Source organism: Diospyros lotus, chromosome 13 (genome assembly GCF_014633365.1).
Source record: "Diospyros lotus cultivar Yz01 chromosome 13, ASM1463336v1, whole genome shotgun sequence".
In the NCBI taxonomy this organism is placed as follows: domain Eukaryota; kingdom Viridiplantae; phylum Streptophyta; class Magnoliopsida; order Ericales; family Ebenaceae; genus Diospyros; species Diospyros lotus.
The window spans coordinates 19,223,022-19,235,221 of record NC_068350.1 but is presented as its reverse complement, the minus strand read 5'-3'; the positions used below and the strand labels follow the sequence as shown (position 1 = coordinate 19,235,221).

Genomic DNA, 12,200 nt, shown 5'->3' with positions numbered 1-12,200 from the left:
TAAATTCATTAATAATAAAATTGAAAAATAAATTTTGCAGCGATTTCAAATAACCGCGGCAAAATTTAGAAATTTAAAAATAAAAAATTAAATTTAGCGGCGGTTTTGACAAAACCGCCGCCAAATTCATTAATAAAAAAATTTTAAAAAATTTGAATTTAGCGGCAGTTTTGAAAAAACCGCCGCTAAATTCCTTAATAATAAAATTGAAAAGTAAAATTTGCGGCGGTTTCAAATAACCGCCGCAAAATTTAGAAATTAAAAAATAAAAAATTAAATTTAGCGGCGGTTTTGAGAAAACCGCCGCCAAATTCATTAATAAAAAATTTTAAAAAATTTGAATTTAGCGGCGATTTTGAGAAAATCGCCGCTAAATTCCTTAATAATAAAATTGAAAAGTAAAATTTGTGGCGATTTTAAATAACCGCCGCAAAATTTAGAAATTAAAAAATAAAAAATTAAATTTAGCGGCGATTTGGTCAGAAACCGCCGCCAAATTCAGAAATTAAAAAAATCAAAAAATAAATTTCAAAAAAATTAATAATTTAAAATTAAAATTAAATTAAATTTTGCAATATAATCTAAATTTTTTAATTTTTTAATCAACTAATTTATTTAATTTAATTCAATTAAATAATTAAATTAAATAATTTATTTATTTTAAATTTATCAATTAAATAATATATAAAATGTAAATTTATCAGTTAATTTATCAATTAATTTTTTTCCCTCTCAAATTTATAAAATGTAAAATTTTAAAATATTAATTTTTTATCTATAAATGTAGAAATTAAATTCTAAATATATAAATTATTATATTTCATGTGCATAAAATATAAAATAAAATATATATACATGTAAACTAATTTATATAAAAATTTATAAATTAAAATATATATTAAATGTATAATAATTAATTATTTGTAATAGTTATCAAATATATACAAAATGAAAAAAATGAGAGGAGAGAGAGAAAGGGGCGTTTTCATATTTTAAAAAAAAAGTTAGTATATGAATTATATTTTTTTAATGGGAAAAAGTATATTAAAACTGAATTGAATAATATTTAGAGAATATATATATAAATACTATTCTTATATTGAAAACATGATATAAATATTTTTAGATTGATGATAGAGTCAAGAAAAACACATCAAATTTCAAAAAACTTGTTATATCACATAATTTTATAATAACTTTTTGAATTAAAAATAACAATACATCTAATATGATCAGAATGTACATTTCTCTATATAATATACAAGAATCTCTATATATATAGTATACATCAAACATGACTTTGATTAATAATATATTTAGTATTATCTTTATCTATATTGTGTGTTGATTAATCAATAAATGCAATGCATTGTGTTGTGTTTGATTAATTAAGCATTACAATGTTTGATTAATCATAAATATATATGAATTAATTTAAATTCATATGGTCGAGACATGAAGTTTAAAAAAACACCAACAGTGTCAATGGTTGAGATCAAATACTCAACATATTTTCTCCCCGAAACCATCCCATCCCCATCACCTCACAAGTATCATAACCACTATCAGAGAGACAGGTGGCGAGACAGACAGCCGATCACTTCCCCAAAACCATGGCATGGTCACTTCCTTTTCGATTTTTTCTTTTAACTCCCTCTTTATTTCAAATGTCTGTTGTCACAACCATAGCCACAACCACTGAGTTCTTTGTAGTCAACGCTCAGATGGCTTGCAATAGTGTAAGTTTTAAAAAACTTAATTGGGCTTAATCCAAAAGAACTTGACCAGGCTTAATCCGTGAATTAAGTTTTACACTCTTTTAAGAAATTTTTAATCTTTTTTTCAGATAATGTCTAATATGAATTAAGTTTTACACATAATTAAATTTAATATTTTTATATTATTTAAAAATATAAATTAGTCAACAATATTAATTTTTTATATTAAATTATGTATATTAAATATAATTACTTTAAATGTCACAGTTAAATAATTAATTAAAAAATAAAATAAATTACTTAACTAAAAATACCAAATTCCCTCCCCCAATTTCCCATTACCCGCCTGCGCCAAGGCACCCCAAATTCTCAAATTCCCTCCCCCAATTTTACTCTCTCTCTGCGAACCCTTCTCGATCTCTGTCCCTCCTTCTCCCTCGCGTCGCTAGCCCTCGCCCCCTCGCTCGCTCTCGCCCTCCCCTCGCTCGCTCTCGCCCTCCCCTCGCTCGAGGTCGTCCTCGGTCGCTCGCCCGCCGTGGCTAGCCCTCGGACCCTCGCTCGCTCTTGCCCTCTCCTCGCTCGAGCTCGCCCTAGGTTGCTCGGCCGCCATCGCTAGCCCTCGGCCCCTCGCTCGCCATCGCTCGCGCTCGCGCTCGCGCTCGCCCTCGGCCCCTCGCTAGCAGTCGATTGCGCTCACCCTCGGCCCCTCGCCCACCGTCTCTTGCGCTCGCTCTCGCCTCTCGCAGTCGCTGACTCGCTCTCGCCTCTCGCAGTTCCTCAGGTTAGTTCGATTTTAATATAAGAGAGAAGATCTTGGTATATTAATTGATTGTCTTTTACGAGTCCCGGTATTTGTTATTGAGACGTGCCTAATTTTGTCCCTGCAAAAACTAAACGAGGATGTTTAGTAAAATCATAAAATCCATCGATCTACAGATGATTAATGATAGTATAAAATAAACATGGTTTACCCTATATAATAATTATACCGATGATTAGGTTCTCACTTAAGCTCAGTACCTCTCACTCAAGTGGCCGTCCAACTGTCTTGCTCTTGTATTTTATGTCCATTTGATGTGAACCTGGTGTTGTTTGGATATGGCCTGCAGATTATACCCACCCACACACACATACGTATGTTTGTCTTTTCTTAAGTTGTCATTGTTTTAGGATGTCAAATTCATTTTCAAAATGGTGTTTGTTGAATATGAAAGGAAATGTGAGAAACACAGTTAAGGTAATTTGGATAAATGAAAAGAGAAACACAGTTAACTCTATGATGATTGGGAACGCCCCCCCCCCCCCCCCCCCCACTTTGGTAAAGAACGGCTGTGAATAAATTAGGAACTTGATCACCTATAATAATTAAAAAATATATATATGAAGCTTTTTTTTTTTTTTTTAATCTATCGATCCCCTTTCAGATATCATGGCATAAGAAATGCTATAAGTACTGCATGGCTTGCCACTCTGTAAAGAAGCCAAATTTCAATTACTTCGTTTAACTATGCCAGAGTACAAAGGCATTGATATCTATTGCCCAGCTCTCTACTGTTTGTGATGCATACATGACTAAATTTTGCATTAATATCATTATGAAGAAATGTAGAAACATAAAAGCGTACCTCATCTTCTACTGGAATTTGCCAGCTATCTTTCCATACAAATTAATTAAAGCATATCTGTGTGTCAGTGTGTGTATACCTTGTTATATTAGATATATATACTTCATCTTAATATATGTGCAGAAAGAATGGAAAATTTACTTCCTAATTAATGCCATATTAATTCCTTATAAAAAAATTATTTTAACTTATTTTCCATCTCGTAATTTTGAATTTAAAATTAAACATCGAATCAGAGATTTGATCAGATACACATAAAATGTTTCCATACACAGAAAATGTTTGATCTGAATTAAGTTATAGAAATGAACCTAATGAGCATTATCGATGCATAATTAATCAGTCTATGCAAATTAACTTTAGGGATTGTATGAATTCTGGAAGTGAAAGGGGACTTTAGTTAATTGATCACTGGAAATGTTTTCCCTCCAAAAAACATTAACAAGCAGACAATGCGCCGATAAAATAGATTTGGAATGTTGCAGCAGCAGAACCAGAAACATTTTTTGTTCAAGCACATGCACTTTGATGACAATGCAATTGCTGCACACACACACACACACACACACATATAATTAAAGTTGTGAGTATATTATATACGCTTAGTAGCACGACTGTAATGATCTTTATTAACAAAAAGTTACGCACAAAAAGGTAATCCTTAGGCATAAACTAATATTTGATTCAAAACTTAATTTGCGTATTTAATTAGTGTCTTATAGAGTGACAATAATTAGGGTCTCTATTGGAAAATTGTTGTAGTTTTTAAATGCCTTTTATGTATGAAGTACGCATCTTAAAACTAATATGGATGTAATGTTTTGCATATTGAGGTGTAGATTAGAGAAGCAGAATACAAGCTACAAGCTCTGTTTTAGCTGCATGGATAAGTCTTGGATTACAAAGCCACGAAATACACATGAATTTCAGGAAGGGGTGCAAGGATTTTTGGAATTTGCCTTTGCCCATCGGTCTGTTGAAGGCAAAATCAAATGTCCTTGTCCTGATTGTGTTTTTAGAAATTGGGAGACTAGGGCAATGGTGTATGATCATTTGATTTGTAGAGGCTTTCCAACCACATACACTACTTGGTTTTGGCATGGGGAGTCAACTACAGGGGAAACTTCTAATAGCACACCCTCGATACAAAATCCCTTATACACTCATGATCCAATACACAATATGATCAACGATGCTTTTGGGATATCTAGGGACCATGTGAATGTAGAAGCCTGGACCTCGCATCAACCAGTACATGAAGGTGAAGAAAGGATGCCAGGATTGAATCAAGGACCTAATGAGGAAGCTAAGGCATTTTACGATCTAGTTAGGGATGGAAATCAAGCATTGTATGAAGGATGTACGAAGTACTCGAAATTATCATTCCTAGTAAAACTATATCACATAAAGTGCTTGTGCGGATTGAGTAACAAAGCAATGTCTATGATTTTAGAATTGTTAAAAGATGCCTTCGAACATGCAAAGATTCCTGATTCTTTTTATGAGGCGAAGAAATTAATTACCAAGCTTGGTCTTAATTACAGTCAAATACATGCATGTCCAAATGACTGTATGTTGTATTGGGGAGAAGATGAAAGTAGGGAGACATGCAAAGTATGTAACACGTCAAGATGGAAACAAAGTAGGAAAGGTAACCCGACGAACATGTCTAGTGGGGGCAAGAAAAGAAAAAAGAAACCTGTCAAAGTTTTACGGTACTTTCCACTTAAACCACGTTTGCAAAGGTTATTTATGTCTTCTAAAACTGCTGAACATATGAGGTGGCATTCTGTGGATAGTAACAAAGATGGCTTGATGAGGCACCCGAGAGACTCTGAGGCGTGGAAGAGATTCGATGAAACACACATTGAATTCGCATCAGATCCACGGAATGTTAGGCTTGGGTTAGCTAGTGATGGCTTCAATCCTTTCAGAACTTTGAGTACCAACTATAGCATTTGGCCTGTGATTCTTATACCGTACAACTTACCCCCTTGGATGTGTATGAAGCAGACTTCCTTCATCCTTTCAATGATCATTCCGGGAAAGCAAATGCCAGGGAATGATATCGATGTTTACTTACAACCCTTGATTAAAGACTTGAAGGATTTGTGGGATGGTGGTGTGGAAACATTTGACGCTTCACTCAATCAAATGTTTAATATGCGCGCTGCATTGATGTGGACAATTAGTGATTTTCGTGGGCTTGGTAATTTATCTGGGTGGAACACACACACTGGTTCAGCTTGTCCAACTTGCAATTTTGACACTGTTGTCCATCGTCTACCTCATAGTAGAAAGTGGAGTTTTATGGGTCATCGTCGATTTTTAGAGCCAAATCATAGATTCAGGTTTAACCGTGTTCACTTTGATGGTAATACAGAGTTTAGGAATCCACCAGTGGCACTATCAGGTTCAGAGATATTCAAGCAGTTGGAAAATGTTCATGTTACATTTGGGAAAGGGATGGAGGTTGAAGATAACAGAAAAAGAACTCACCGAAAAAATACTATAGAAAGTGGTTGTCAACAATGGAGAAAGAAAAGTATATTTTTCCAACTTCCTTATTGGGAGTACAGCTTGTTGCGCCATAACCTTGATGTTATGCACATTGAGAAGAATGTGTGTGATAGTGTCTTGTACACCAGTTAATGGAGATGTTAATTATTATGGAAAATTGGTAGATATAATCGAGCTTAATTACTATGGTCGATTCAGGATTATTCTATTCAAGTGTAAATGGGCCAATACCATAACTGATAGAGGGATCAGACAAGATGCTTTGCAGTTTACTTTAGTGAATTTCTCTCGATTGATACATACTGGTGAACGTGAAGAAGATGAACCTTATATTGAAGCTTCACAAGCACAACAAGTGTACTATGTTGAAGATGTTGTAGAAAAGGATTGGAGTGCTGTTGTACATTTAAAACCAAGAGATTTGTATGATATGGGTGAAGACACTGAAGAGACATTCTATGAGAACGAGCCATATCAAACACAAGACTTAGGGTTATTTTTTCCTAATGATACTGGAATTCTGTCACTTGCAAGAGGACAAATAGATGATGATCCAATGCCTAATGTTGAAAATGTTGATGATGAGGATGACGAGGATATGTAATTCTATGGATTTAATTAATGCAAATGTAGAATATTATATTACATTTTACTTTGGTTATTATATTGTTGTTAGCATTTTTTTATTTTGCCTTTCATTTTGTTTTGCTTTATCTATACGTGCATGTTTTTATCATTTATAAAAAGTTGCAGCCATGATTAGGAAGAAACGTCTAAGAGGTACCAATAGAGAAGTGGTAACAACAATATAATAAGCAAATACAACATAAAGGTTTAAGATTTTTTTTTCACCATCACCTCACATGTCTTACTAGAAGGGTTTAGACTAATTAGACAATAAATACATAACCGCTTAGGTCACAAACAAAGCTATTTTCATGGCAGTTGGTCAATGTAGACTAGGAAGAAGTAGCACATTCGAATACAAGCTAACCTAATGAAACCTTACATGTTCAAACTGTTGAGGATGTTTTCTTGTGACTGCATTTGAAGGATAAGCAATGCAGTCAAGACTTTCTTTCATCTGTAATTACTAATTAGCAATCTTGGATTCATATATATGTTGTGTAAGTGTGGGCTCTGTTTTCCATTAATTTCATCCAGAACAGTTCCAAATTGTGATCATAAGGATTGAACTTGTGTTCTTCTCTTGATTACTTGCTGGACTTCAATTTATGGCATTTCACTAGTAACCACACTGTTAAATCTGTGACCTTTCATGCTTCCAATTGTATTTGGTTCCTCTGGAGACAACTTCGATCAGTGATCCATTCTGTTTTCTGACTGGACATGGAGAGCCAGTAATAACGTTGTTTACCTATGAGAAATGGTAAAAGATATTGTTTGGAAATAATATAGTTAATTTTGTTTGATGTGCTATTACATAGAACCATGTGCACCAGGTAAACATACAAAAATCTTTATGACTTAGTCTCAAGAAATTTGAACCCTAGTTGTAGAGGACATAGTAGCAGTACTTGGTAGGGTAATTTTCATATCAGAGTGTAGCTAGTACTTCATGGGCCACCAAGAGGTACTGTAGCCATCCATTGCATGTTCTGTAGTTTATCTTAGATTTACTGTGCTCACACGTACCACAAACATACATGTTCAAACTCAAAAGAGATAGTCCAAATGACACGAGATTTGATTTAAAAGAGATTATCCCTACTTTAATGAGACCTCTTTGTCCCAAGGGGCTTACAGATAGCTAGGTTGCTCTTTATAACATTATTATTATTCAAATTTAAGATAAAAGGAGGTTAATGATTTTATTATACTTTAAGAAATAGTCAAATTATGATTAGTGATTTAGTTTAAAAAAACACTTTTAAAATCATGTAATCATCTAACGGTCATTACACACTCTTAAATGTAGAAAATTATATTGCATTTTACGTTGCTTATTATTATGTTTCTCCTTCTCCTTTATTATTATTATTATTTTTTTTTTTTTGCTTTGCTTTATATATATGTGCATGTTTTTCTCATGTATAAAAATTGCAGCCATGATTAGGAAGAAACGTCTAAGAAAGACAGGCATTACTGATTTAGGTGGAGATGCCTCACTTCCCACACATGCTTCAGCATCATTGTCAACTCCACCACAACCCCCAGCATCATCCCCAGCTCCACCACAACCTATAGCATCCTCTCCAACTCCACCGCAACCTCTATTTTCTGGCCATGCCCAATCACAACCTCCAGGATCTAGGCAGACTCCATCAGAATCATTCACCCCACATCTCTCTCACGATATTCCATCGACAGCCTCGTCTACATCACGTCGTTACTGGACAGTTAATGTGATAGGTATGCACAAAATATTTAAATTGCATGTAATTATTATATACTTGCATTAATTATTAAATTAGGTATATGTATTTTGATTGACAGATGAAGAAGGGCTTATAAAACAGGAAAAACTAAGGGTTAAAGATGTTTGGTTACTAGCACGTGGAAGGCGTGTTATGTTAGAGTTCAATGAATCATTCCAACCAATTGGAGATCCAGCTGGACTTCTTGGAGGGATTTTAGGAGAATTAGCCTCTGATTTTGTTGCTTTTCCTGTCAATTATGAAAGTTGGCACAAAGTACCGAAGACATACAAAGAAGAAATTTACAAAAATAGAATCATGGTAATTAACTAATATTGTATTTTTTGATATATTTTTTGAATATGTTATTGTAACTAATATTGTTGTTTTTTGAAGGAAAAATTTAATGTTAACGAGGGGCCTGCTAAAAATTTTATTTTGAAGAACATTGGGAAGAAATGGAAGGACAATAGATGTAAATTATACCATGAGTGGTATGATCTCAATATTGGTCGAGAAGCAAATATTACAAAGCATCCACTGGGAATATCTCAAGACCAATGGGCAAGTTTTATTGACTATCGTGCACGAGATCAGACTAAGGTGATGTTACTAATCTTGCTTATAAGATTACTAATATTTATACGACTAAGTGGTTAAGATTAAACTAATGATGTTTTTGTTGGATATCTAGGAGATATGTCAAAAAAATGCTGAAAATCGATTCAAATTGACAATTCCACACACAGGAGGGTCGAAAAGTCTAGCAAGGAAAAAATATGAGATGGTAATATTGCAAAAATTTATCCTTAATATGAATTTTTTATTCTAACATCAACTAATATTTATGTGAAATTGTTCTAAATTATAGGAAATTGAGAGTGGCCAGCCTGTGAGTAGGGGTTTATTATACATTGCGACGCATAAGAAGAAAGATGGATCTTTTGTGAATGAAGGAGCACGAACTATAAGCGTAAGTTTTTTTTGTATCATAACCATTCCACTTTTTGAATCATAGAAGAAGCTTTTATCTATATTATGCTTTATTAGTAAATGAGTTATAAGTTTAGTTGAACTTGTTAGCAGAAAACATACATATACTAAAAAATAGGAAGCTTAAAAACAGGAAGCTGCGTATGATCTGATATAATTCAACACAATCAGGCTATTGCCATTTATAGTAGACACAAACATCCACCTGGGCCTTAAAAACAGGAAGCTTATGAGTTACGAAAATCAGGTAACAATTATCCTCAAGTTGGGTAATAAATAACTCATGTCTTTTGAGAGGTGTAATCAATAAGAGTCTTACCATTGCATTACATTCTTCTTGAACTTTAATTTTTTAATAAAAGTCAACATTAGTTTCAGAATCAAGCACAAGTTTTCTTGATCTGAAAGCACGCTCAAAAGAATATGGGAAAATTCACTCTTAAATGAAGAAAAACAACCTTAGAGATGCCTTCCCATACCCCACAGCTCACTAAAACCCCATACAGGGTGAATACAGGAAAGGTTTCTTCCTATTGGCTTACTTTCTGTTTCACAATAGTAGATATCATTTAAAAGATGGAATCTGAAGTAATGAAGGCAAGCAGTAATAAAAAAAGAAAAGATTAAATAGTAAGATATTTTGGGAACCAAGTCTTCCAGTCAATATTCAGAAACCAAGCAATTTTTAAATGCAGTGACTGAACAGATACCTGCCCAATATGACAATGCTCCCAACAGATGAACAAAATAATCACCATCTAATGGAACATCGATTTCTTCACTCTATTCATAAAAGAAATACAAATATCAGCAGTATCTTCTAGAAACAACTACAAAATTTACAGAGATCTGCGAGTCTGTAATATAGTATACTACCTTCAAAAGCAAATTCATGACTGTATCACAAGCCAAAAATATAGAGGCATTATCACAATTTTCACCACCATTGGGACCTATCAATTTAATCAAGCAGTCCACAACCTGCAAGAAAAATATAGGAGGTTTATAAACAAAAATCAGTGCTTTAATGAGAAAGAATACATTCATTGAGTTATCTAGACTTTGCATCAGCAGGCTTGTAAGTTTGATTAAATTTGAGGTTCATTGCTTTAATTTTTAGTCTCAAACCACGAGGGAGAACAGAGGAATAAAATGGCATAACAACTACCATGATAAATAATACATATAACTATATTAGGATGCATGAAGAAGAACCTAAATCTAGGGATTTGGAATTTTTAGGAAAGTCAACTCTTGATTTTAGTAAAATTTAGATAAACATCCATGATTTCCATGTCAAGATCAGGCAAAACACAGCGAGAAGTAATGTTGATCATATACTTGTTATTGATGTGCACTACAGCTAGGGACTAGAATCAAGATGATTATCTCATGGTTCATATCCATCCAGATCAATACATGTTTGATCTTATGACATGAATACTAATGATGTTTTCCATGTTAAGGATTTGAAACCTCACCAAAGAAAACTTGAGCTGCGTTTTTGGCCTACTACTGTTTTGCATGTCATCAGACTCCTATATATTGCCTCTTCAACAGCACGGTACAATTTAAAAAATTAACAATTGGTAATTTGATTGAATTTCCTAATTAGTTTTTATTTTAATTTTCATTATTTGCTTCTAAATAGAGTTTGATGACATCATATATAAATGTTTCTTTTTGTATTCTGAAGGCAGCTTTTAAAAAATATATAATTTAGACTCAAAGCACATTTTTTTCATGTAGATTCCAACTGTTCAAAATATGTCATCCTACTTCATTAGTTCTTAGATTGGTTCTTAGATTGGATAATATATTTTCTTCTTTATGAAATGTTATGGTGATTACATGTTCAAGAATAGAGAATGAACTCAAAACTGCAATTTCAGCTGAAATTAGGGTTGGGAAATTTAGATGAGAGAGGTTGAAGATGATGAAGGGATAGTTTTGAAGCAATATTAGGAAGGCAGTCAGCCAGGTAGCATTTGCCTGGTCTTATTTGGGCTTCTAATTCATATCATCCAGCTTTTTAACACGCACATATATATATATTGATTTGATGCATTGGTTGGCTAGATTGGATGTTTTTAACTTCTTGTTAAAATTCTTGCATGTGCTTTGAGTCTTTGACTACGTCTAGATGTGAGCAGTACTATAACCAATTACATAATGCCCTTCACATTTTCTTATATTTTGTTGAAGTTTTCCTTGTGGCAATTTCCTCACCTTTTTTGTGTGTGTGTTGCTCAAAAGACATGTAATGATAAAGGTGAATGTGACATTGAAACCTTTGAGTAAGACCCAAGTCTTTTTTTGAGATTTTTATGATTGATATTGTTTTTTAATCCATATAGGAGAAAATTTCTGAGATTGAGAGCCAAGGCACGTCTTCACAGTCAGTCTCCTTAAATGATTCACTTGCTCGTGTGCTAGGAAAAGAACATTCAGGCCGAGTTCGAGGTTTGGGCTTCGATCCTAGTCCAAACCAAGTTTTTGGGACCACTGCTCAATTCAGTGGGACACCCTCGTCATCCAATAATACTAATACACCTGTTGTACAATATGTGAAAAAATTGGAGGAAAAATTAGAGACTAGTCAACAAGAGGTTCGAAGTTTAAAGAGTGCAATGGCTTATATTTTCACCAATATCGTGGGGAATATACCACCTGAGTTTGCTGCTATGCTCAATACAATGGTATGTTAATATATTAATTCTTAAATTATGAATTTTAATTTTTCATTTCAAGTGATTGTTAAGTTTATCTCCACAAATATTCATCAAAGTATGTTTTTTCTTTTTGTATACATATCTAATATAATTTTAATTATTTTAGGCACCAGATGCACATAGTGGACCAGTGTCACCAGCAGGAAGGCTCTCTTCTAATGCAAGTCATGACATTCATCAGACCCATCAAGATCCAAACCAACAAAGTTGATGTGATGATATGGAACTTCATTT

General features: G+C 33.5%; 1 long non-coding RNA gene across 1 annotated transcript; it reads left to right on the top strand.

Annotated features, from left to right (window-relative positions):
- The first annotated feature begins 8,944 nt into the window (after positions 1-8,944).
- LOC127789297 (uncharacterized) lies at positions 8,945-11,734 on the top strand. The gene is made up of 3 exons (XR_008020525.1): positions 8,945-9,028; positions 9,113-9,214; positions 11,592-11,734. It is a non-coding gene; the product is annotated as an uncharacterized LOC127789297 (long non-coding RNA).
- The last annotated feature ends 466 nt before the right edge of the window (positions 11,735-12,200 follow it).